This window comes from Phocoena phocoena, chromosome 11 (assembly GCF_963924675.1).
Source record: "Phocoena phocoena chromosome 11, mPhoPho1.1, whole genome shotgun sequence".
Taxonomy (NCBI): Eukaryota; Metazoa; Chordata; class Mammalia; order Artiodactyla; family Phocoenidae; genus Phocoena; species Phocoena phocoena.
The window spans coordinates 26,827,316-26,851,731 of NC_089229.1; the positions used below are offsets into that span (position 1 = coordinate 26,827,316).

The 24,416-nt window shown below is 39.2% G+C and overlaps 1 protein-coding gene across 1 annotated transcript in view; it reads right to left on the reverse strand.

Annotated features, from left to right (window-relative positions):
- The window catches only part of CRADD (CASP2 and RIPK1 domain containing adaptor with death domain), a 191,640-nt gene that overhangs the window by 86,098 nt on the left and 81,126 nt on the right, over window positions 1-24,416 (reverse strand). The gene's annotated exons all lie outside the window — the stretch shown is intronic.

The window sequence follows — 24,416 nt, forward strand, 5'->3', positions numbered from 1 at the left end:
GAATGACAGAAATAAAAGAGCAACAGTGAGGCTCAATCCAGGGAGGCTACATGGTGTAACAGAAGGAACATGGAATCAGGAACCAGAGACACTTGGATTGAACCCTGGCACTTTCTGTTTATTTCTGTGTGACCATGTGCTGGGTACCTCTGGGTCTTTGTTTCTAGACCAATAAAATATTTTTCAAACTGAAAGCATTACATATGATTAAATACAGAATATATGCAAAAGCATTAGCACAGTGCTTGGCATGTGTGAGGTATTCCAAAAATACAAGGAAGGAAAGGAAAGAAGGAAGGGAAGGAGGGGGAGGAAGGAAGGAAGGAAGGAAGGAGGGAGGGGAGGGAGGGGAGGGAGGGGAGGGAGGGAGGGAAACTACACCAGCTGCTGCATCTTAGAATGGGGAGATTGGCAGGAAGGGCTGCAAACCTGGCAGGAAAGGGAGGCACGACTGCAGCAATGTCACAAGCGCCACTAAAGAGAGCCTGTTTGCCACATGCACTGTAGGATACCGATGTCTGTACTGGTCAGTCCTATTCCAGAAGGGTCTGCCAGTACATAGCAAAAACAGTTTGCCAGTTCACTCGTTCCTCCCTTTGTTTATTCAGCAAGCATTGGTTACAGCCACAGAGCTTGGCTAGCCGCCTGCACAGCTGAGGAGATGTGAGGGTGTGGACCATCATGATGTAATGGCCCCCTGGAGCTTTGCGATCGTCAGCCTAGTGGCTACGTGCAGCAGTCGGGATCAGAGGACAGTGCAACGTGGCTAAGACGCATAATTGCCCTCAAGGAGCTTATAATCTACTAGGAAAGAGACACATGAATCCATTTTTACAACACAGTATGGTCACTAATCTGAAGTGCTTTGGAACAGGGCGGTAAAAGTTTCAAAATCCCATAAAACACGTTATAACTGTCTACACCATCATAATCCATGTCCCACAATTGTCATAATCAGGCCAGATCAGTGATGGTTACTCCAACATTACTCATCTTGCAAATTTATTCAACAACAGTTGTATTTTATCAGTCCCTTGTTCATTTCGTATTGTTAAGCACCAAGTGTGCACTGAATATTATAAACCTGTTCTCTGTTATATTCTTCAAATGCTGATGTTGCCATGGAATTCACCCAAAGGCTGGTCCTGAATACCAGCTATAACTCCTGGCAATGTTTTGTTTCAACAACAAAATACAATCCTGTTAATCCCATTATTTTGGGTAATTTATTCATTACTGAGGGGGGAAATGAGCTATTTTCAAAGAACCACTACTTGTTTTGAAAAAATGAATATTGACTGCAACTCTCTGTCCTGGCAAAAATCTCACAAGTGTTGCTTCCAACCTACCTACAGGGCGATGCCATTAATTAATTCCATTTCATTTCAAACTTCTGCAAAGTTTTAATCTCAACACAGTCATGTTATATTCAAATAGGGTCCTAACCAGAATTTGATTTCTCTTCTTTGACGATCAATAAAAACAAGACCACTTAGAACAGTGCTATTGGAAGAGCAGGCAGTGGTGATAACCAATCATTTCACAGTAATAAACTGAAGGGTCCCTAAAATAGGTCCACTGCCCAGCCACCCACCCCTCTGAACAACCAAGGCAGCAGTTACGCTTCAGAGCTTGAGACTGCACATACTTTTCTTGGATAATAATGGTACCATAACAAAATAGTCTTTGATTTCTAAGAATTTTGACAGTATCCAAGGGCTATCCTATTTTTGACTATATATGAAACGAACATGTCTGTAATCATGAAATCTTAGTGTGAGAAGGTTAGCTTCTCTAACACCCCATTAAATGTATGAATCTCCTCTTTATATCTCTACCAGATATAATATAATCTCTGCCTGACCCCTCCAAATTATTAGAAAGCACTTCATTATATTCATGTGAAATCTCTTTATTTGTAACTTCAATTACTGTTCCTACTTTAAGCCATCAGACACACTGCATGCCAGATCTAATTCCTCCTCAAACCTCAAAAGGTAAAGCATAAATAAGGGTTAAAGCCCCCCAAAAGTAAGAATATGCCTAATTCCTTTAAAGGACTTCAAGTCACCAAGCCAAGGTAAATTATATTCTAGGAGGCTGAATGAACTGACAGGTATAAAGATGTGGAATACTCTGAGCAATCAAAGAGAAGGCAGACAATCCAGCCCAGATTTTAAAAATGATTAAAGAGTTTGATTCCCTAAATCACAGATCAATGAACTTGATGTCTATCCCTGGCAAAGTTTAAGAACAAATTATTACACAGATCAGCATTTCCCAAACTGTGCTTTCATGAGATGACACCTATTAACTTTTCCAACATCTATAGACTTCCTGAGAAAACAGCTTGAGGAACGCTGACATAGATAATTCATAAGCACTTAGAAGGCAGTAAATACCAGAAACCACAGGGGTTTAGCAAGAACAATTCAGGCCAAAAAAACCTTCATTTCCTTTTTTTACAGAGCTGCTATATGGATAGACAGGGGAAATGCCATAAATACGGTATTTTAATTTCACTAAAGCCTGTTTGTCTAAAGTCAATAATCTGTATAAAGTAGTTCAAACAAATATGAATCTACTCAACTGAGCCTAGATTAATTCAACTTGTTTATAAGCCATACGGGACCCTCTGTCAAATGATAGGGTTACCAGTTAAATAATTAGGAAGGAAGGGAGGCCAGGAGGGAAGAGTCTCATTTGGGAGGCTTTGTGAACCTCTGCTGCCTCCTAAGGATCCTTACTTTCATTTACAACTGTTCACTTGCAGAACAAAATCTCAAGTGTGCTGAGGATCAACATCCAGCTCTTTGCTCTAGATAGTCTAAGGTGAACCTTTAAAAAAGAAATTAAGACAGTCTTTGTTTTTCATTGTTTTGATATTCCATTTTCCTTGTTTCCCCTGCGATTACCCACTGTGGTTTTTCAATAACATCTACTGGATTTTTGTTTGTTTATGTGTCTTAGAACCTAACTTAAGCTGAAAGACACAATCCTATTTAACACAGCTAGGGGCTGAAAGGCATGGGAATCAGGGTGTCCAGGCAAAGAGTCAGGCCTGAATCTGAATTTTAGCCCATCTCTTACTGGCTATGTAATTTCAGGCTTGTTACTAAATCTTCCTGAGCCTCAGTGTTCTCACCTGTAAAATGGGGTTGATGACAATAATACCTACCATGCAAAGCTGCCATAAGCCCTTGAAAAAAAACAAAAAAACAAAAAACCTTAACACTCAGTCCTGAGTAGAAACTCAACAAATTATAATTGCAACTATTATTATCATCACTGATCCTGCGTGCTTCAATTTATTCTTAACCATGTTTATGTTACACATTCCAGTGTGAAGATCACTCTCTTTGATAGAGGAAGAGAGGAACCAGGTAGTTGAGTAGGTCTGCTTTTCATCATGTTAACATTATTCCATCTGCCCCAAGCAATGAGCTTAGCCTTTACTTGTTCTTCTTGTTTGGAACATAGTTTTAAAGAGCCCTTTTCTGTTGTCTTCAGCATTCTCTCCAGCCTCAGTTCAGTCTGGACTTGAGCTTTGCAGATATTTTCTTACTGGTTTTATATCACTTTTCTGCATTTGTCCTTGAGCATGTGCTTGTCTTTCAATCTTCCGTACATGTTCTCTTAATATCCAAAACCATCAAAAAGTCCTTGTTCTTGAAACGGTTCTATCCTTTTTTCTTCCTCATCCCCCCAAATTGTAACGTTTGCTGTCAGAATTTTTTTTCTTTCTTTCTTTCTCTTTCTTTCCCCCTTTTTGTACTGTTTTCACTTTTTCAAGTCTCTGGACATTGAAAAATACCTATCCTTTCTCTAAATGTATACTTTCCTAAAGTCAACATTACTATATGGTTACACCTCACTTTCCTTTCTTTTGCAGTTACAAAACAATACTATCATGGTTACTTCCCTCCCAAGATTTCAGTCAATTCTACTTCAAGAAACAGTTTTTCTCGCTGGTTAGAACCAAGTTCAGAGTAGTATTTCTATCTCATTGCTTCCTCAATCTGTGGTTTAAAAAAAGAAAATGACAGAAGGGGTTTTGCTTTCCATGAAACATCTATCAGACACTGAGAAGATTAAAGAAACTCCTCGGGCTTCCCTGGTGGCGCAGTGGTTGAGAATCTGCCTGCTAATGCAGGGGACACGGGTTCGAGCCCTGGTCTGGGAGGATCCCACATGCCGTGGAGCAGCTAGGCCCGTGAGCCACAACTACTGAGCCTGCGCGTCTGGAGCCTGTGCTCCGCAACAAGAGAGGCCAGGATAGTGAGAGGCCCGCGCACCGCGATGAAGAGTGGCCCCCGTTTGCCACAGCTGGAGAAAGCCCTCGCACAGAAACGAAGACCCAACACAGCAAAAATAAATTAATTAATTAATTAAACCACATTAGAGAATGGCTGAAAACACTTAAAAAAAAAAAAAAAAAAAAGAAACTCCTCATCAATGAGTATATCTTGGCTTGTGGCAATTTTGATATTTAGCTCAATCTAAATATGTGCAGTATCATCAACCAGCAAAGTAAGACTCTCACTCACTTGTCTACACTAACCTATAATAGTTGTTCAGGCATAATTTAAATGTTTTGGCTCTGCCACCAAGAGAACAAGCTGTGCTTTGAAGTTGTCATGACAGCTCACACTCACGATTTCCAAGTGGATTGGCAAAGGATGAAAGTTTCTACCTCCAACTCAGTAAGTGGTAGAAACACCTTGCTCTTGTATTTGTTCTAGTTGGGTTTTTTTATTAATTTTTAAAATTGAGATATAACTGACATATGATCTCTTACATTCTTGAGTCCTCCTGTGAATTCATTGCTACTTCCAGAACGCTAATTCAAGAACACAAGAAGGAATTCTAATACAGGCCATAACTGTTTAACATAACATTTAAGAGAAACGGACCAAAAAGTAAAACAAGCCAAAACCAAACAAAAACCCTGTGTAGCTATGTGCAGTGGTTAGGATTTGCTTAATAGCCAGAAATAAAGAGCAATTTTAATTATCTCAGTTTGATCTGTTAAGTTTAATTATCTCAGTTTGATCTGTTAAAAGTTTCTTCTTCGTTTATTGAATGAGAGGGAATTCCATGAGAGAAGGTTTGCATTTCTACCATCAGCTAAACACACTTAAGTTTTCCCAAAGGCCTAAATAGTGACATATTAAAACTAAAATCTCTAAGTCTGATAAGTGTAGCTGAGCTTAGTTACCCCCTGGCTAACTACAGGCCTTGGACTAAGAAGAGCAGTAAATATAAAAATATCCACCAGCTGTTATTCAACTTGTGCACATGTGCCAGAATCGCTCCCTCCCCCTCCCTTACACTCTGAATCATCGACCAAATTTTCTCTCAATGCTAAAGGTTCTTTAGAAAGTCAAATAAAATCAGAGGAAAAGTTACCTCTTGGGAAGGTTTAAAAGTGGATGAGATGCCTGTTTACATCCTAATCAAGCACCAAGACTAATAGTCTAATATCCATCATATATACTTACATGAATTTTCTGGAGAATAAAGCACAGTCAGGGTAGTGAATCAAATACAGTGACAAAGCAAAAGACTTCTACCTGACACAAAATAATTTTGCCATTAGGATCTACACTGATCCACACATGTGCTGTCGTGGGCTTCTAAAGTAAACTGCTGGTAAACCAGTCGTAGCCACCTAAAGACGATTAACCTTCAAAACAGAACCATGGAGACCTACTTCAGCTCTTTTTGAAGCCAAAAACTTGGGACCTCCAAGTAATTAAGAAGGTTTCGGACGTTACAGTTCGATCTAATCTGTGCTACAGAGTCACGGTAGGGAATGAGAAGTAAAGAGCATGTTCAAAAAGCCACAATTACAAAGAAAACTGGGCTTTCACAGAAAGATGTGTTAATTTTCCTTTACTTTTCAGTGTTTACTGCAAAATTAACCCTCTTTCCCTTGAGTGAAATTTTATCAATCAGTGCAACTCATAGGCCACTTAAAATCATAACTTCCTTTTAAACATTCTTAGCATGATATTTACTAGCAAACACATTCCAAAAGAACAGTCACTTCCACTGTGTAGAAAAAGCTTAATTGCTGATTTAAAACTGACTACTTGCTCTTATTCACAAACGAGGGCCTTACTGTCCTTTGTGACCCTAGGTCTTCCTCCCCTTCTCCTTGACTCAGCAGCTGAGCTCAGCTTCCTCTCTCTGACCTTCCTTTTCCAAACGCTGGAGCACAGCAGGCATTTCTAGGTCAGCAAAGGAAACTATTACTGCCTTCCAGGAGAACAGTATCTTCTGTGTATTCGAAGGACTGAACAAGGACAACAAGTTAGTAATTCAGTGTCCTAACCCCCATTCTCACCCTGCCCAGGGCATGTGTTAACTGCCTCTTGTTCCCATTCTGCTGGGGGGTGGGGGAAGAAAACCCACCATCCACCTCTCCAGCTGGCTACCATCAGCCACCTGAACGCTCAGCTCGGTGTTACTCAGAGGAATGTCTTCCGCATCCAAATTCCCTGCCACGTGGCTATAACAGTGTCTTCCTGTCTGTCCCACAGGCCCATGCTAATGGCAACATCTTCATCCTTTCCATTCCATTCCATGCGTTCTGCCACCACTCTTTTTTTTTTTTCCAACAGCTTAATTGATATATAATTCACACACCATAAAATTCACTCATTTAAAGTGTACAATTCAATGGTTTTTAGCATACTCACAGACTTGTGTAACCATCACCACAATCTAATTTTAGTATATTTTTGACACCCTCAAAAGAAACCCTATACCTATTAGCAGACACTTCCCAAATCCCTCTCCCACCTACCTCCCCAGGCCTAAGCAAAACCACTATTACACTTTCTATCTCTATGGATTTGCCTGTTCTGGACATTTGATATAAATATGTGTGGTGTTTGTGACTGGTTTCTTTCACGTAGCATAATGCTTTCAAGGCTCATTCATGTTATAGCATGTATTACTACTTCACTCCTTTTATTGCTGAATAATATTTCACTGTACGTATATACCACGTTTTGTTAATCCATTCAACAGCTAATGGACATTTGGGTTGTTTCCACTTTTTGGCTGTTATGAACAGTGCTGCTATGTCCAAGTTTTTGTGTGAACATATGTTTTCATTTCTCGTGGCCACCACTTATTTTTAGCAGGGTCTCTCCTCTTTGCCTCTTCTTCTCTGGCCCTAAGTCCAGGATCCTCTTTAAAAAGAAAAATACTCAGAAAAAAAGAATTTGCATACACTGTGGATAGAATGAAAATAAGTACAGCCTTTCTGGAGGACAGTTCAGCAATATCTATCTAACTTTTTTGACCTAGGAACTCCACTGCAAATACCCTACAAATAACTCCTCCACAATTCTGCAGATGGCTACAAGGATGCTCTCTGCAGCAGTGTGTAGTAAATAGCAAACGATTAAGAAAATAAACTTAAATATTATTCAATAAGAATCATGTAGAAGCAGTACGGAGACTATTCTGCTGATTTAAAAAATAAGACAGAACTATGTAGTAGTAGGAAAAGCTATTCATTGGCTTTTAATTCACATGCTAATTATAGAAAGAAGGTTACAGAAAATGCATATATTAAATGAGTCCACTTAAAAAATGATGTATCTGTGTGTGCTAGTATGTCCAAATAAAATGTCTAGAAAGATACTTTTTTTAAGTAGTGTTTTTTTTTTTGGCCACGCCCCACAGCATGTGGGATCTTAGTTCCCCAACCAGGGATGGAACCCACACCCCCTGCATTGGAAGCATGGAGTCTTAACCACTGGACCTTCAGGGAAGTCCCCAAAAGATACTTTTTGAAAATGAGGATTAAAGGTTTCGGAAAAGAGGGAGAGTTACTTTGCATTTTATATCCTTTTTGTACAACTTGAATTGTTACTGTATAAGAATGCCTTTAGAGTTTAAAATGTATATTTTAAAATAGTACGAGTCTTCCTGACACTCCACTGTGAATAGGTTATAAGAGGATGTGAGAAAATATATGCCAAAGAGAAGAGAGACACACCACAGAGGAGCCAGGGTGCTGAAAACAAACACCTTCTGCTTCCTAGCTGATCCTGGGCAACCCTGATTCTAAGCTGTAAATTGGACAGCATCATAGGATTCTGACTCCTCCCTGCATTCTCAGAGAGGCGGGATGGAGCTGTGAGAGAAGGACAGACGTCAGACAAGCCTGAGCGCTCAGCCAGCCTCTGCCACTTTCTGTGAAACTTTCATTCAATCTTTCCTTGCTGAGAATTCTCCTTGCCAGACTATGAAATAGCTCATGCTCTTTCAACATGACTTAATAGCTATACCTGAGATGCCAACTCCCAAGCATTTCCAAGAACTCTACGAATCTAGGTTCCAAACAGTACCTCTCAGGGAAGCTTCTCTGAAAATCAAGCCCCCTAATCTAAACCTATGTACATTTTCATGTGTCATATGTAGTACCTGTGTTCCCCTCCCGTTCATACTGATTCACAGTTTTCTGGTATCTCTTGCATCTTATCCCTGCCTCTACAAATTCTTTTAAGGGTCTGTACCTAATCAAAAATTACACAAAGCCCACTGGACCTAAAATGACAGTGTCAAGAACTTGCTGGCTCACAATAAAATATTTGCTGATAATGATTGACCTGTATTCAAGGGTTATTTTCTGTAATTATTTACTGGTAATAACTCGACAAAATGATAGATGAATGGTAAATGTGAGTGCTAAATGCTAATTTAACACAGGAAACTTGATCACGGCTTTGGTTTTTTTGTCTGTTTGGTTTTCTTACTCCATTTATCTCAATGCACAGTCAAAACCAGGCAAGATTACCTATACCAATTATATAAATACATACACAAGTGTGTACGTTTTAAAGCAGATCAAATTCCCAATAAACTGGATTCTTTAAGATCCAGTTCAAAGACCTGCTTCCTCCATGAAGCTTCCCATACTCCCTCTCCCTCCGACCCCAGCAGCTGGTCACTTCTACCTTGCTGCTTCCACTGCACTCTCATTTTATGTAATATTTATTGTTTAAATATTTGAGACCCTCCTTCGGCTGTGAATGTTTCTGTCTTCATCACCACTGCATCCACATCATCTTGTATAATTCATTGCATATAGAAGGCGGCTAAAGAAAGGTTGCTTAAACATGAGAGTGGGTGAGTGAAGATTAATTCTCACACTTAGTGCAAAATACTAAAAAGCTGTGGAGTCTCCAGCCTCTGAGGGTTATCTCTCCACCACCCTAAAATACCAAAGTCCTCTTTCCAAACAAAATTGAAGTCTACCTACAATGACCAGACTAACATATCTTAAAACTCCTCATCTTCACATGCCAAAGTGCAAGGGCAACCCTATGGCAGAAAACAAAGAATGATGCTTCAAATAATTAAACACAGAATAAACAGCAGCTTTGGGGAAAACAGATTCAGGGTCTCTAGTCCTGCTACTGATATCTGGAAGATCCTGTATAGGTCACTAAGTTCCCCAGGCCCTCAGGCTCCCCATCTGTAAAAAGAAAGGGTAAAACGTAATCACTTCTAAGGCCCCCTATCAGCTCTAACACTCTAAAAGTCCACGGAGAGGAAAATGAACAGAGAATCCATTTATTCTTTCTTTCATTTACTCAACAAATATTACTGGGTGCCTGTAGTGGAGGACTAATTGTTCACCAAACAAACCTATTTTATCTTCCTCCTAAGACACACATTTCCCAGGCTCACTTGAAAGTAGGTGGATCTATGGAATTGCATTCTAGCCAGTGGGAGACGAGTGGCAGTGCTGTGCACCACCTCCAGCCTGGCCCATAAAGTCTCCTGTGCAAGCCATATGCTCACACTCTTCCCTCACCTGCCTACTACCAGAGACAGATAATCCATTGAAGGGCTCCACCGCCTTAGGGAATGGCACGACCACTGGATAAAAGAAGTCTGGGTCACTGAATGTCTGTATGGAGCAGAGCCCTCCCTCCTCCAGAAAGAAATAACCTAAATTAAACCAATGTGGAGACCTTCAAGATGGCAGAGGAGTAAGATGTGGAGATCATCATCCTCCCCACAAATACATCAGAAATACATCTACACGTGGAACAACTCATACAGAACACCTACTGAACGCTGACAGAAACCTTAGACTTCCCAAAAGGCAAGAAACTCCCCACGTACTGGGGTAGGGCATAAGAAAAAAGAAAAAACGGAGACAAAAGAGTAAGGACAGGACCTGCACCAGTGGGAGGGAGCTGTGAAGGAGGAAAAGTTTCCACATTCTAGGAAGCCCCTTCACTGGTGGAGAGGGGGTAGCGGAGGGGGAGCTTCGGAGGCATGGAGGAGTGCGTAGCCACAGGGGTGCAAAGGGCAAAAGGGAGACATTCCCACACAGAGGATTGGTGCTGACCAGCACTCACCAGCCCGGGCAGGTGGGGGCTGAGAGCTGAGGCTTGGGCTTCGGAGGTCAGATCTCAGGGAGAGGACCGGGGTTGGCTGCGTGAACACAGCCTGAAGGGGGCTAGTGCGGCACAGCTAGCCAGGAGGGAGTCTGGGAAAAAGTTTGCATCTGCCTAAGAGGCAAGAGATCATTGTTTCAGGGTGCGCGAGGAGAGGGGATTCAGAACACCGCCTAAACAAGCTTCAGAGATGGGTGTGAGCCATGGCTGTCAGCGCATACCTCACTATCCACAGCCCACACCTCCCACCCTGGGAGCCGGTGCAGCCCGCCACTGCCAGGGTCCCATGATCCGGGGACAACTTCCCTGGAGAACACACGGTAAGCCCCAGGCTCCTGCAATGTTGTGCAGCCCTCTGCCGCCGCAGGCTCGCCCTGCATTCCAATTATAACCACCGTACTCCTCCCTCCCTCTGGCCACAATGAGCAACAGCACCCTAATAAGCTGCTGCTTTAACCCCCTCCTGTCTGGGCGGGGAACAGATGCCTGAGGGCGACCTAAACGCAGAAGTGGGGCTAAAACCAAAGCCGAATCCCAGGAGCTGTGAGAAAAAAGAAGAGAAAGGGAAATCCCTCCCAGCAGCCTCAGAAGCACAGGATTAAATCCCCACAATCAACTCCATGTACCCTGAATCTGTGGAATACCTGAATAGACAACAAATCGTCCCCAAATTGTGGCGGTGGACTTTGGGAGCAACTGTAGACTTGGGGTTTGCTGTTTGCGACTGATTTGTTTCTGATTTTTATGTTTATCTTAGTTTAGTGTTTAGTGCTTGTTATCATTAGTGGATTTGTTTACTGGTTTGGTTGCTCACTTGTTTTTATTATTATTTTTTTAATTTTAATAACTTGTAAACATTTTTTTACTTTTTAAATTTTTATTTATTTATTTATTTATTTTTCTCCCTTTTCTTCTGAGCCATGTGGCTGACAGGATCTTGGTGCTCCGGCCTGGTGTCAGGCCTGAGACTCTGAGGTGGGAGAGCCGAGTTCAGGACACTGCACCACCAGAGAAATTCCTGGCCCCATGTAGTATCAATCAGTGAGAGCTCTCCCAGAGATCTCTGTCTCAACACTAAGACCCAACTCCACCCAACGGCCAGCAAACTCCAGTGCTGGACATCCTATGCCAAACAACTAGCAAGACAGGAACACAATCCCACCAATAGCAGACAGGCTGCCTAAAATCATACTAAGTTCACAGACACCCCAAAACACATCACCAGATGTGGCCCTTGAAGTACAAGATCCAGCCCCACTCCCCAGAACACAGGCACCAGACCTCTCCACAAGGAAGCCTACACAAGCCACTGAACCAACCTCACTCACTGCGGGCAGACACCAAAAACAACAGGAACTACTAACCTACAGCCTGCAAAAAGGAGACACCAAACACAGTAAGTTAAACAAAATGAGAAGACAGAGAAATATGCAGCAGATGAAGGAACAAGGTAAAAACCCACCAGACCAAACAAATGAAGAGGCAATAGGCAATCTACCTGAAAAAGAATTCAGGGTAATGATAGTTAAGATGATCCAAAATCGTGGAATTAGAATGAAGAAAATACAAGAAGCATTTAACAAGGACCTAGAAGACCTAAAGAACAAACAATGATGAACAACACAATAAGTGAAATTAAAAATTCTCTAGAAGGAATCAATAGCAGAATAACTGAGGCAGAAGAATGGATAAGTGACCTGGAAGATAAAATAGTGGAAATAACTACCATAGAGCAGAATAAAGAAAAAATGAAAAGAATTAAGGACAGTCTCAGAGACCTCTGGGAAAACATTAAATCCACCAACATTCGAATTATAGGGATCCCAGAAGAAGAAGACAAAAAGAAAGGGTCTGAGAAAATATGTGAAGAGATTATAGTTGAAAACTTCCCTAACATGGGAAAGGAAATAGTCAATCAAGTCCAGGGAGTACAGAGAAGTCCCATACAGGATAAATCCAAGGAGAAACATGCTAAGACACATATTACTCAAACTATCAAAAATTAAATACAAAGAAAAAGTATTAAAAGTAGCAAGGGAAAAGCAACAAATAACATACAAGGGAATCCCCATAAGGTTAACAGCTGATCGTTCAGCAGAAACTCTGCAAGCCAGAAGGGAGTGGCAGGACATATTTAAAGTGATGAAATGGAAAAACCTACAACCAAATTACTCTACCCTGCAAGGATCTCATTCAGATTCGACGGGGAAATTAAAACCTTTACAGGGGTGGACAGACCTAGAGTCTGTCATACAGAGAGAAGTAAGTCAGAAAGAGAAAGACCAATACCGTATGCTAACACATATATATGGAATTTAAGGAAAAAAAATGTCATGAAGAACCTAGGGGTAAGACAGGAATAAAGACACAGACCTACTAGAGAATGGACTTGAGGATATGGGGAGGGGGAAGGCTAAGCTGGGAGAAAGTGAGAGAGTGTTATGGACATATATACACTACCAAACACAAAATAGATAGCTAGTGGGAAGCAGCCGCATAGCACAGGGAGATCAGCTCGGTGCTTTGTGACCACCTGGAGGGGTGGGATAGGGAGGGTGGGAGGGAGGGAGACGCAAGAGGGAAGAGATATGGGAACATATGTATATGTATAACTGATTCACTTTGTTATAAAGCAGAAACTAACACACCATTGTAAAGCAATTATACCCCAATAAAGATGTTAAAAAAAAACCTTTACAGACAAGCAAAAGGTAAGAGAATTCAGCACACCAAACCTGCCAAAGGAACTTCTCTAGGCAGGAAACACAAGAGAAGGAAAAGACCTACAATAACAAACACCAAACAATTAAGAAAATGGTAATAGGAACATACATATAGATAATTACCTTAAATGTAAATGGATTAAATGCTCCAACCAAAAGACATAGCCTGGCTGAATGGATACAAAAACAAGACCCATATATATGCTGTCTACAAGAGACCCACTTCAGACTTAGAGACACATACAGACTGAAAGTAAGGGGATGGAAAAAGATATTCCATGCCAATGGAAATCAAAAGAAAGCGGGAGTAGCAATTCTCATATCAGACAAATAGACTATAAAATAAAGACTATTACAAGAGACAAAGAAAGACACTACATAATAATCAGGGGATCTATCCAAGAAGAAGATATAACAATTGTAAATATATATGCACCCAACATAGGAGCACTTCAATACATAAGGCAAATGCTAACAACCATAAAAAGGGAAATCGACAGTAACACAACAGAAAGGGACTTTAACACCCCACTTTCACCAATGGACATATCATCCAAAATGAAAATAAATAAGGAAACACAAGCTTTAAATAACACATTAAACAAGATGGACTTAATTGATATTTATAGGACACTCCATCCAAAAACAACAGAATACACTTTCTTCTCAAGTGTTCACGGAACATTCTCCAGGATAGATCACATCTTGGGTCACAAAGCAAGCCTTGGTAAATTTAAGAAAACTGAAATTGTAGCAAGTATCTTTTCCAACCACAACACTGTGAGACGAGATATCAATTACAGGAAAACAATATGTAAAACATAAAAACACACAGAGGCTAAACAATACGCTACTAAATAACCAAGAGATCACTGAAGAATCCAAAAAGGAAATCAAAATATACCTAGAAACAAATGACAATGAAAACACACCAACCCAAAACCATGGGATGCAGCAAAAGCAGTTCTAAGAGGGAAGTTAAGAGCAATACAATCCTACCTGAAGAAACAAGAAACATCTCAAATAAACAACCAGATCTTACACCTAAAGCAATTAGAGAAAGAAGAACAAAAAACCCCCAAAGTTAGCAGAAGAAATCATAAAGATCAGATCAGAAATAAATGAAAAAGAAATGAAGAAAATGATAGAAAAGATCAATAAAACTAAAATTTGGTTCTTTGAGAAGATAAAATTGATAAACTATTAGCCAGACTCATCAAGAAAAAAAGGGAGAAGACTCAAAACAACAGAATTAGAAATGAAAAAGAAGTAACAACTGACAGTGCAGAAATACAAAGGATCATGAGAGATTACTACAAGCAACTCTATGCCAATAAAATGGACAACCTTGAAGAAATGGACAAATTCTTAGAAAAGCACAACCTCCAGAGAATGAACCAGGAAGAAATAGAAAATATAAACAGACCAATCACAAGCACTGAAATTGAAACTGTGATTAAAAATCTTGCAACAAACAAAAGCCCAGAACCAGATGGCTTCACAGGCGAATTCTACCAAACATTTAGAGAAGAGCTAACACCTATCCTTCTCAAACTCTTCCAAAATATAGCAGAGGGAGGAACACTCCCAAACTCATTGTACGAGGCCACCATCACCCTGATACCAAAACCAGACAAAGATGTCACAAAGAAAGAAAACTACAGGCCAACAGAACTGACGAACATAGATGCAAATATCCTCAACAAAATACTAGGGAACAGAATCCAACAGCACATTAAAAGGATCATACACCATGATCAAGTGGGGTTTATCCCAGGAGTGCAAGGATTCTTCAACAGACGCAAATCAATGTGATACACCATATTAGCAAATTGAAGGAGAAAAACCATATGATTATCTCAATAGATGCAAAAAGCTTCTGACAAAATTCAACACCCATTTATGATAAAAACCCTCCAGAAAGTAGGCATAGAGGGAACTTACCTCAACATAATAAAGGCCATATATGACAAACCCACAGCCAACATCGTTCTCAATGAAAAACTGAAAGCATTTCATCTAAGATCAGGAACAAGACAAGGTTGCCCACTTTCATCCCTGTTATTCAACATAGTTTGGGAAGTTTTAGCCATGGCAATTAAAGAAGAAAAAGAAATAAAAGGAATTCAAATCGGAAAAGAAGAAGTAAAGCTGTCACTGTTTGAAGATGACATGATACTATACATAGGAAATCCTATAGATGCCACCAGAAAACTACTAGAGCTAATCAATGAATTTGGTAGAGTAGCAGGATACAAAATTAATGCACAGAAATCTCTTGCATTCCTATACACTAATGATGAAAAATCTCAAAGAAAAATTAAGGAAACACTCCCATTTACCACTGCAACAAAGAGAACAAAATACCTAGGAATTAACCTACCTAAGGAGACAAAAGACCTGTATGCAGAAAACTATAAGACACTGATGAAAGAAATTAAAGATTATAAAAACAGATGGAGAGACATACCATGTCCTTGGATTGGAAGAATCAACATTGCGAAAATGACTCTACTACCCAAAGCAATCTACAGATTCAATGTAATCCCTACCAATGGCATTTTTCACAGAACTAGAACAAAAAATTGCACAATTTGAATGGAAACACAAAAGACCCTGAATAGCCAAAGCAATCTTGAGAAAGAAAAACAGCTGGAGGAATCAGGCTCCTGGACTTCAGACTATACTACAAAGCTACAGTAATCAAGACAGTATGGTACTGGCACAAAAACAGAAATATAGATCAATGGAACAGGAAAGAAAGCCCAGAGATAAACCCACGCACATATGGTCACCTTATTTTTGATAAAGGAGGCAAGAATATACAATGGAGAAACGACAGCCTCTTCTATAAGTGCTGCTGGGAAAACTGGACAGCTACATGTAAAAGAATGAAATTAGAACACTCCCTAACACCATATACAAAAATAAACTCAAAATGGCTTAAAGACCTAAATGTAAGGCCAGACACTATAAAACTCTTAGAGGAAAACATAGGCAGAACACACTATGACATAAATTACAGCAAGATCCTTTTTGACCCACCTTCTAGAGAAATGGAAATAAAAACAAAAATAAGCAAATGGGACCTAATGAAACTTCAAAGCTTTTGCACAGCAAAGGAAACCATAAAGAAGATGAAAAGACAAACCTCAGAATGGGAGACAATATTTGCAAACGAAGCAACTGACAAAGAATTAACCTCCAAAATTTACAAGCAGCTCATGCGGCTGAATATCAAAAAAAAAAAAAACAACCTAATCCAAAAATGGGCAGAAGATGTAAATAGACTTTTCTCCAAAGAAGACATAACAGATTGCCAACAAAGACATGAAAGGATTCTCAACATCACTAATCATTAGAGAAATGAAAATCTAAACTAAAATGAGGTATCACCTCACACCAGTCAGAATGGCCATCATCAAAAAATCTACAAACAATAAATGCTGGAGAGGGCGTGGAGAAAAGGGAACCCTCTGGCACTGTTGGTGGGAATGTAAATTGATACAGCCACTACAGTGAACAGTATGGAGGTTCCTTAAAAAAACAAAATCAGAACTACCATACGACCCAGCAATCCCACTACTGGGCATATACCCTGAGAAAACCATAATTCAAAAAGAGCCATGTACCACAATGTTCACTGCAGCTCTATTTACAATAGCCAGGACATGGAAGCAACCTAAGTGTCCATCAACAGCTGAATGGATAAAGAAGATGTGGCACATATATACTATGGAATATTACTCAGCCATAAAAGGAAATGAAATTGAGTTATTTGTAGTGAGGTGGATGGATCTAGAGTCTGTCATACGGAGTGAAGTAAGTCAGAAAGAGAAAAACAAATAACGTATGCTAATGCATATATATGGAATCTAAAAAACAAAAGAAAAGAAGGCTCTGAAGAACCTAGGGGCAGGACAGGAATAAAGACACAGACGTAGAGAATGGACTTGAGGACATGCGGTGGGGGAAAGGTAAGCTGGGACGAAGTGAGAGAGTGGCATGGACATATATACACTATCAAATGTAAAATCGATAGCTAGTGGGAAGCAGCCACATAGCACAGGGAGATCAGCTCGGTGCTTTGTTACCACCTAGAGGGGTGGGATTGGGAGGGCGGGAGGGAGACACAAGAAGGAGGAGATATGGGGATATATGTATATGTATGGCTGATTCACTTTGTTATAAAGCAGAAATTAACACACCATTGTAGAGCAATTATACTCCAATAAAGATGTTAAAAATTAATTAATTAATTAAACCAATTGAATTTGGGGGTTCTTTGTTAGAGTAGATAGCTTACTCTGCTGTGTAATACCTGATATACATTATCACCTTTAACCCTCCCAACAGCCTGAGTGGTAGTTATTACTATTTATATTTCACTGATGAGAAAACTGAGTCTCAGAGAAGTAATTTATTCAAGGTCACACAGCTTCAAAGTGGCACAGGCAAGATTTGAACCTATGAATCTCTAACTCCAAAGTCCCTCTTCTTTATTCTTTACCACATGGTCACTACCCAAGCCCCTCTGCACCTCCTTCCTGGGTACCTTGACTTGTTGCTAACAGCTCCTGCAGATGCTGCTACTGCATAAACTTGTTGCTGAGAAGTAATGCAAGGTATGGCAAGTAGGCCTTTCTTGAAGCCATAATCAAAGAAAGGCCAGAACCCAGCTTTGCGGCAATCAGGGACAGTGGTCCCCCCTTATCTGCAGAGCCTATGTTCCAAGACCCCCCCCCATGGATGCCTGAAACCATGGATAGTACTGAACGCATATACTATGTTTTTTCCTATACATACATACCTATGATGGAGTTATAAATGAGGCACAGTAAGAGATTAACAACAATAACTAGTAATAGAGCAATTATTAACAATATACTGTAATAAAAGTTATCTGAATGTGATCTCTCTCCTTAATCAACTTCCTAAACTCCGCTGGAAATATGGCAGCAGCCTCTCATGGACAGGCTCAGCCTCTCCAGTAATCTTTATATTTTTGAGTCCAAACCTATTCATGAATCTGTGTAACCATCTTTACTTGCAGTAAATGGCTTAGTGTCACTCACTTCAGGGGATCCCTTGCTGAAGACTTCGTGTAGACTCAATGCTTTCTGGCGTGATACGTTGCTATCAATCGGAAGACATTTTCTGTTCATGTCTTCCACCCACAAATTAATGCCTTTTCCATCTTATCACCAAGCACTTATCACACACTGTGGCCATAAGTGCAATTTGAGGTGCTACAGGAAAGGCAGCACAAATTTCTTTTTCCTTCCTCACAATTTCACAGATAGAAGACTCATTCCTACTGTAGATCTTAGCAACCTCAGCATACAATTCTTTTCTTTCCTTATTAAGTCAAAAATTTTCAACTTTCACTTAAAGAAAGCACTTTATGGCTTTTCTTTCACATATCTGAATTGCTGGCATCACTACTCTTGTGCTTTGGGGCCATTATTAAGTAAAATAAAGGCTACCTGAACCCAAGCACTGTGATACCGAGTCAGTGTATCTGATAACTGAGATGCCTACTAAGTGACTAACAGGTGGGATGCGCTGGACAAAGGGATGATTCACATCTTGGATGGGAGAGAGCAGGACGGCACAAGATTTTATCACGCTACTCAGAACAGCATACAACTTCAAACTTATGAATTTTTTATTTCTGGAATTTTCCATTTACTATTTTCAGACCACAGTTTACCGCAGGTAACTGAAACCGTGGAAAGTGAAACCACAGAGAAGAGGGTACTCGGATCTAACTCAGCCTGTGAACAGTAGAAGATTAAAGCTCCCACTAAGACCAAATAATCAGAAATACCAATAACATGCCCTAGGAAATAATTAGATGATGACTATACCATTTTAATTTGCCCTTAAGAGTCAATCTGACATCATTAAGAGTGACATTTAAGTGCTAATCGAAAAAGCAGTGTTCCCATGTCTCTAGACAAGTATTTGCATGTTAATTAATTCTGAGAAGAAGAAGACTGGCTTCCAATATGAGGCGTCAAAAGGAGACAGAGTTCCTTTGCAGAGGAAGATAAAAGGCTGTGGCAGAGACATAATCAAATTACCTGGTTTCAAGAGTTTTAAAAAGAAATAAGCTATCTTTTGCAATGCAAATTCATATTGCCTCTTTTGTGAAGAATGCATTTTAATGAAAGGACCAAAATATAGATTTCCAACATCAGTGCCCACTTAATGCAATGCCCTCATCGCAGATCAAAATGGCTTTTACCAGAAAGGTGGCTAATGACCTCACAAAGGCTGTCAATATTGTAGACAGAGCCCAGTGCCCTAGAAGCCAATACACCACAAACACACTCTGCATTGTCACAAAGAACATCAGCTTGAATTTTTGAATAACAAGTCATTTCTTTTTAAAGGAGTCCTGCAAATTAATACAGACCCCAAAACCACAGACTCAGAATGATGTTAGGCTAAATATTTGATTAATTAGGTTACCTCAAAAGATGATAATTTTAATAAAGTATACATTCAGGTTGCTACACTTATACCACACTTATTAGCATTATAATTTGTATTGTTTAACTTTTACTGTTTGCAATATTTTTTTCACACATGATCTCATCCTAACCCTGTGAGATATATGATATACATTTGCCCACTATACAGATGAGGAAATTAAGGCTCAGAGAGACTATGTGGATTAACCAAGATCAGAGAGATAAAGAATGGCGGGGCCAGCCCTAGAACCCAGGCTTCCAGCTCTAATTTTAATGATCTTCCCACTCTATTATATTATCTTTCTTCTATTTTATCTAGTTGCTGATAGTCTCTGCTACCAAGCACATTATTATTGTGATATTACTAAGTATGCAAAGGACACAAATATTTGAGGAATAATCACAATTTAGACAGACTAAACAGGGTCTTCCTTTTTTGCTCCATTGCAAAGGCCCACTCTAATAGCAAAAGTATACTGGTTGATTCATTTACTGTACAGATTTATATTTTGAAAATATACATAACAAAGGATTTTTATCTATGATATATAAAGAGCACTTACTAATGAATAAGAAAAAAATAAAAACACTGATAGAAAATAAGTAAAAGCCATAAATAGGCTATTCACAAAGAAACTACAAATGGCCAACTGAAAACTTGCTCAATCTCACTAGTAATAAAAGTACAAATTGAAAGAACAATGAATTTTTTTATCAAGTTGAAAAATACTAAAAAAAAAAATCACTAACTCTCTAGGTTGCAAGAGTGGAATCCTTTGTAACTGTGAGTGAAAAGTTTGAAATGACACAGTTCACAGGGGAAGGTAAGAGCGCATGCTATCTGACACCAAAGTGCCAGTTTCAGGAGTTAATTTTTTTTTTTAATTGGGGTATAGTTGTTTTCCAATGCTGTGTTAGTTTCTACTATACAGTGAACTTCCCTGTGCTATACAGCAGGTCCTCATTAGTTATCTATTTTATACATATTAGTGTATGTAAGTCAATCCCAATCTCCCAATTCATTCCCACCCCCACCTTTCCCCCCTTGCTGTCCATATGTTTGTTCTCTACATCTCTGTCTCTATTTCTGCCTTGCAAACGGGTTCATCGGTACCATTTTTCTAGATTCCACATTCAGGAGTTAATTCTAAGGAGACAGAAAGGTACTAATGTAAGGGTATTGATTAAATAAATTTTGATATGTTATCCACAAAATTCTATAGCTATTGAAAAGAATTACGTTAAAGCCAAATAATTAAAATGTAAAACATCAGGCAAATTAAAGAAGAACCAAATAGAAGATATTCCATACACATGAACTGAAAGGCTCACTACTGCAAAGATGTCAATTCCCCTATATATTTGATTGTCAAAGCAACTGATGCATGGAGCCAAAGCAATCTTGATCAAAATCCTTGCATGTCTGTAGAAACTGAAAAGCTGGTTCTAAGCTTTATTTGGAAATGAAAAGGGTCAGAGAATATCATCAGGAATTGGTACAAAGAAGACTGAGTCTTCAGTTTATTAAGCTACAGTAATCAAAGCATGTATCAATACAAGCACAAGAGAAATAGACAAATAGAAGAGAATAGAGTCCAGAACTGAATCTGTGCATATACAGATACTCGATTTATGCAAAACAATGGGGAATGGATGGTCTTCTTGATAAATGCTGCTTGATCAACTAGATACAAATGTGAAACGAAATGAAACTTAACCCTAACTTCTCACCATATACATACATTAATTCCATGTGAACTACAGCGCAATTATAAAAGGTGAAGCAATAAAACTGATGGAAGATAATACAGGAAGATAGCTTCACAACCTTGGGGTTGGGTGTAAGCACGGATTTCTTAAACAGGATTCAAAAAGCACTAATAATAAAGGGAAAAGCTGGTAAACTGGATTACATTAAAATTAGGAGCTTCCATTAACCTCTATTAAAACAGTAACAAAAGCAAGCCACAGAGTGTGAGAAGATATTGTTAATACGTATAACTAACAAAGGAACTTATATCTAGGATACATGAAGTATAAATAAGAAAAAGTCTTCCAATTCTATAGAAAAATGGGCAAGAGACTTAAAGAAGCACTTCAAACCCCCACCCCCAACCAAAGATACCCCAATGGCCAAAAAATACATGAAAAAGTGTTCAACCTCATTATAGTCATCAGGAAAATGCAAATTAAAATCACAAACCTACTACCACAAACCTACTGGATTGGATAAAATCAATAAAACTGACAATACCAAGCGGTGTCAAAGCTGTGGAGCAACAGAAATTGATACACACTGATGATGGGATATAAATCAGTACAACCTCTTTAGCAGTATTTCCTGAAGTTGAACAGAAACATATCCTCTGACCTACCAATTCCATTCCTAGCCATATAAACAAACAGAAAATTAAAGCCTGCTCATGTATACCAAAATTCAACTACAAGAAAATTCACAGCAATATTTTCAAAATAGCCCCAAACTATGAACAACTCTAATGGCTATCAACAACAGAATGAATAAATATTTTGCCACGTTCTTTCAATGAAACAGTATTCAGAAATGGCAATGAATAACCAAATAATGCATGCTAAACACATGGACAAACCTCACAAACAAATGTTAGGAACATCAAAAAAAAAAACAAACCTACATTCATTTCCTTTACATAAAGTTTAAAAACAGATACTACTGCATTAGAAGTCAAAATAGCAGTTATCACTGGTGGGGAAGAAGAGGCCATGGGGGGCTCCCAGGACACTGAAAATGTGGTTTCTTAACCTGGGTGTGGGTCACATGGATGTGTTCATTTTGTGACCATTCATTGAGCTATACACTTAGAATTTATGCACTTTTCTGAACATATGTTATATTGCCATAAAATACTTTAATCTGTATTTATTAGCTTGGAGATATGTACATGATGTATGTATTAAGTGAAAAAAGTAGCTTAGCAAATTATGTAATTCTCCTTTTGAGACGTAAAGAGTAGAAGCATTCTTAATCTAATGTGTCTAGGACTAGAAGTTAATTACTTAATTTCAGAAGCTAGTGAAAGTGAAGATTCATAAAAAATAACACTGCAGCCTAAAACACTTTATTTTTCACTAAACAGTAAGGACTTGAGTATCTGCTTTACTAGAATTCCACATCATCTTTCCTGTATAAATCATATCCATCATCTTCTCTATGTTTAGTTTTAGTTTTGTTAACATGAAAAAAAATTAATTACACTTGTGAAGCAATATGAATATGGAATCCTTCATGACTTTTAATATTTCTCTTTGAATCGTTTAGTTGCCTCACCCACTCTGATTTCCAGAGCAATTATTTTAGAGATTCGTCAATCAAATTTTGCTAAAGCATTCAACCTTATTTTAGTGGAGAAAACAGCTCTATTTTTATACTCATATTTCATTGGTTTATGTAATATTTAATTACATTACAAATTGCTATAAGTTCAATGGGCATAAACAGGGCTAAGAAAAAATACAAATGGCTCTTAGAAAGCACACAGCTTTGGGTATACTACAGAGAAATTTGTTTGTTAGCAGAATGCATTTAGCTTTAAGAGCACTTCTAATATATATACTTAATTCTCAGCATAAGAAATATAGAATGATATGCTCCAAAATGTTAATACTGTTTTATCTTGATTGGAGGGGTTTCTGGTAATTTTTATTTCAATTTGCTTGTGTGTATTTCTTCAGAGGACTTGTATTCACACATTTTTTCAAGTCATAAGAAGCTGGCTATAAGACCACTTTACAAAATACTCTCGAAGAATGGTAGAAATAGGGAGAAAGAGATGTCGTGAGCCCTGCCCTCCCTAAGAGAATGTGAAATGTGATTAAGTCTTTTAAATGAAAAAGATCAAAACTGAAATTCCAGCTCTGTCATTTACTAGCTGTACATTCTTGGGCATGTCTCCTTTCTAAAACTCAAGTTTCTTTTCTGTAAAATAGGAATAATACCACCTACCACAAACAGTTGTTATGAGAATTAATGGGACAATGCAGGATCTAAACCCTAAGCACAATGCCTCATACATAGTAAGCCTCAACACACGTTACCTTAAAAAATGAAAACAGAAGGGAGAGACCAAGATGGCAACATAGGAAGATCCTAAACTTCCCTCCTCCCACAGACACAATGAATGTACAGCTACACACTGAGAAATACCCTCCAAGAAAAATCCAGAAACTGAGTGCCACCTACACATTGTTAATGTGAATGAGAAAATACCCACATTGAAATGGGTAGGAAAGGCTGAGACACACTCTCACCATAAACCCTACCCTAAGCACAGTGCCATTCAATCAGGAAGGAACTTCCAAGATTCTCCCTGAGGAACTAAGGGTTTAAACCACATATCTAGTGCCCCAACTTTTAAGACTCCAAACCAAGCGACAGGCTCCCAAACACCTAGCTCTGGAAGCCGATGGGGCTGTGTCCACAAGACCACAAGACTAGAGCAAACAAAGAAGCAGTTCTTAATGGGCATGTGAGCAGTCACCAAGGCTGTTCTCCAGAGGCTCAGTGCAAAGGGAGCAGGCAAAAATGCCCATCTCCCAGCCTTTACCTAGAAGGGGTTTAAGCGCAACTTACTGCGCTGCTGCCTGAGGGTCTGACTTCTAACTTAACATGCAACTAGGGGCTGGCTGCAATCCATACCAGAGCCTGGGGAAGCTAGCGGGTAGGCACTTCCTCCACTTTCTCTCTCTGGCCTGGCTCCAAGGATAAAACCAAGTTACCAGCATCTCTCTGGAAAGAACATGTA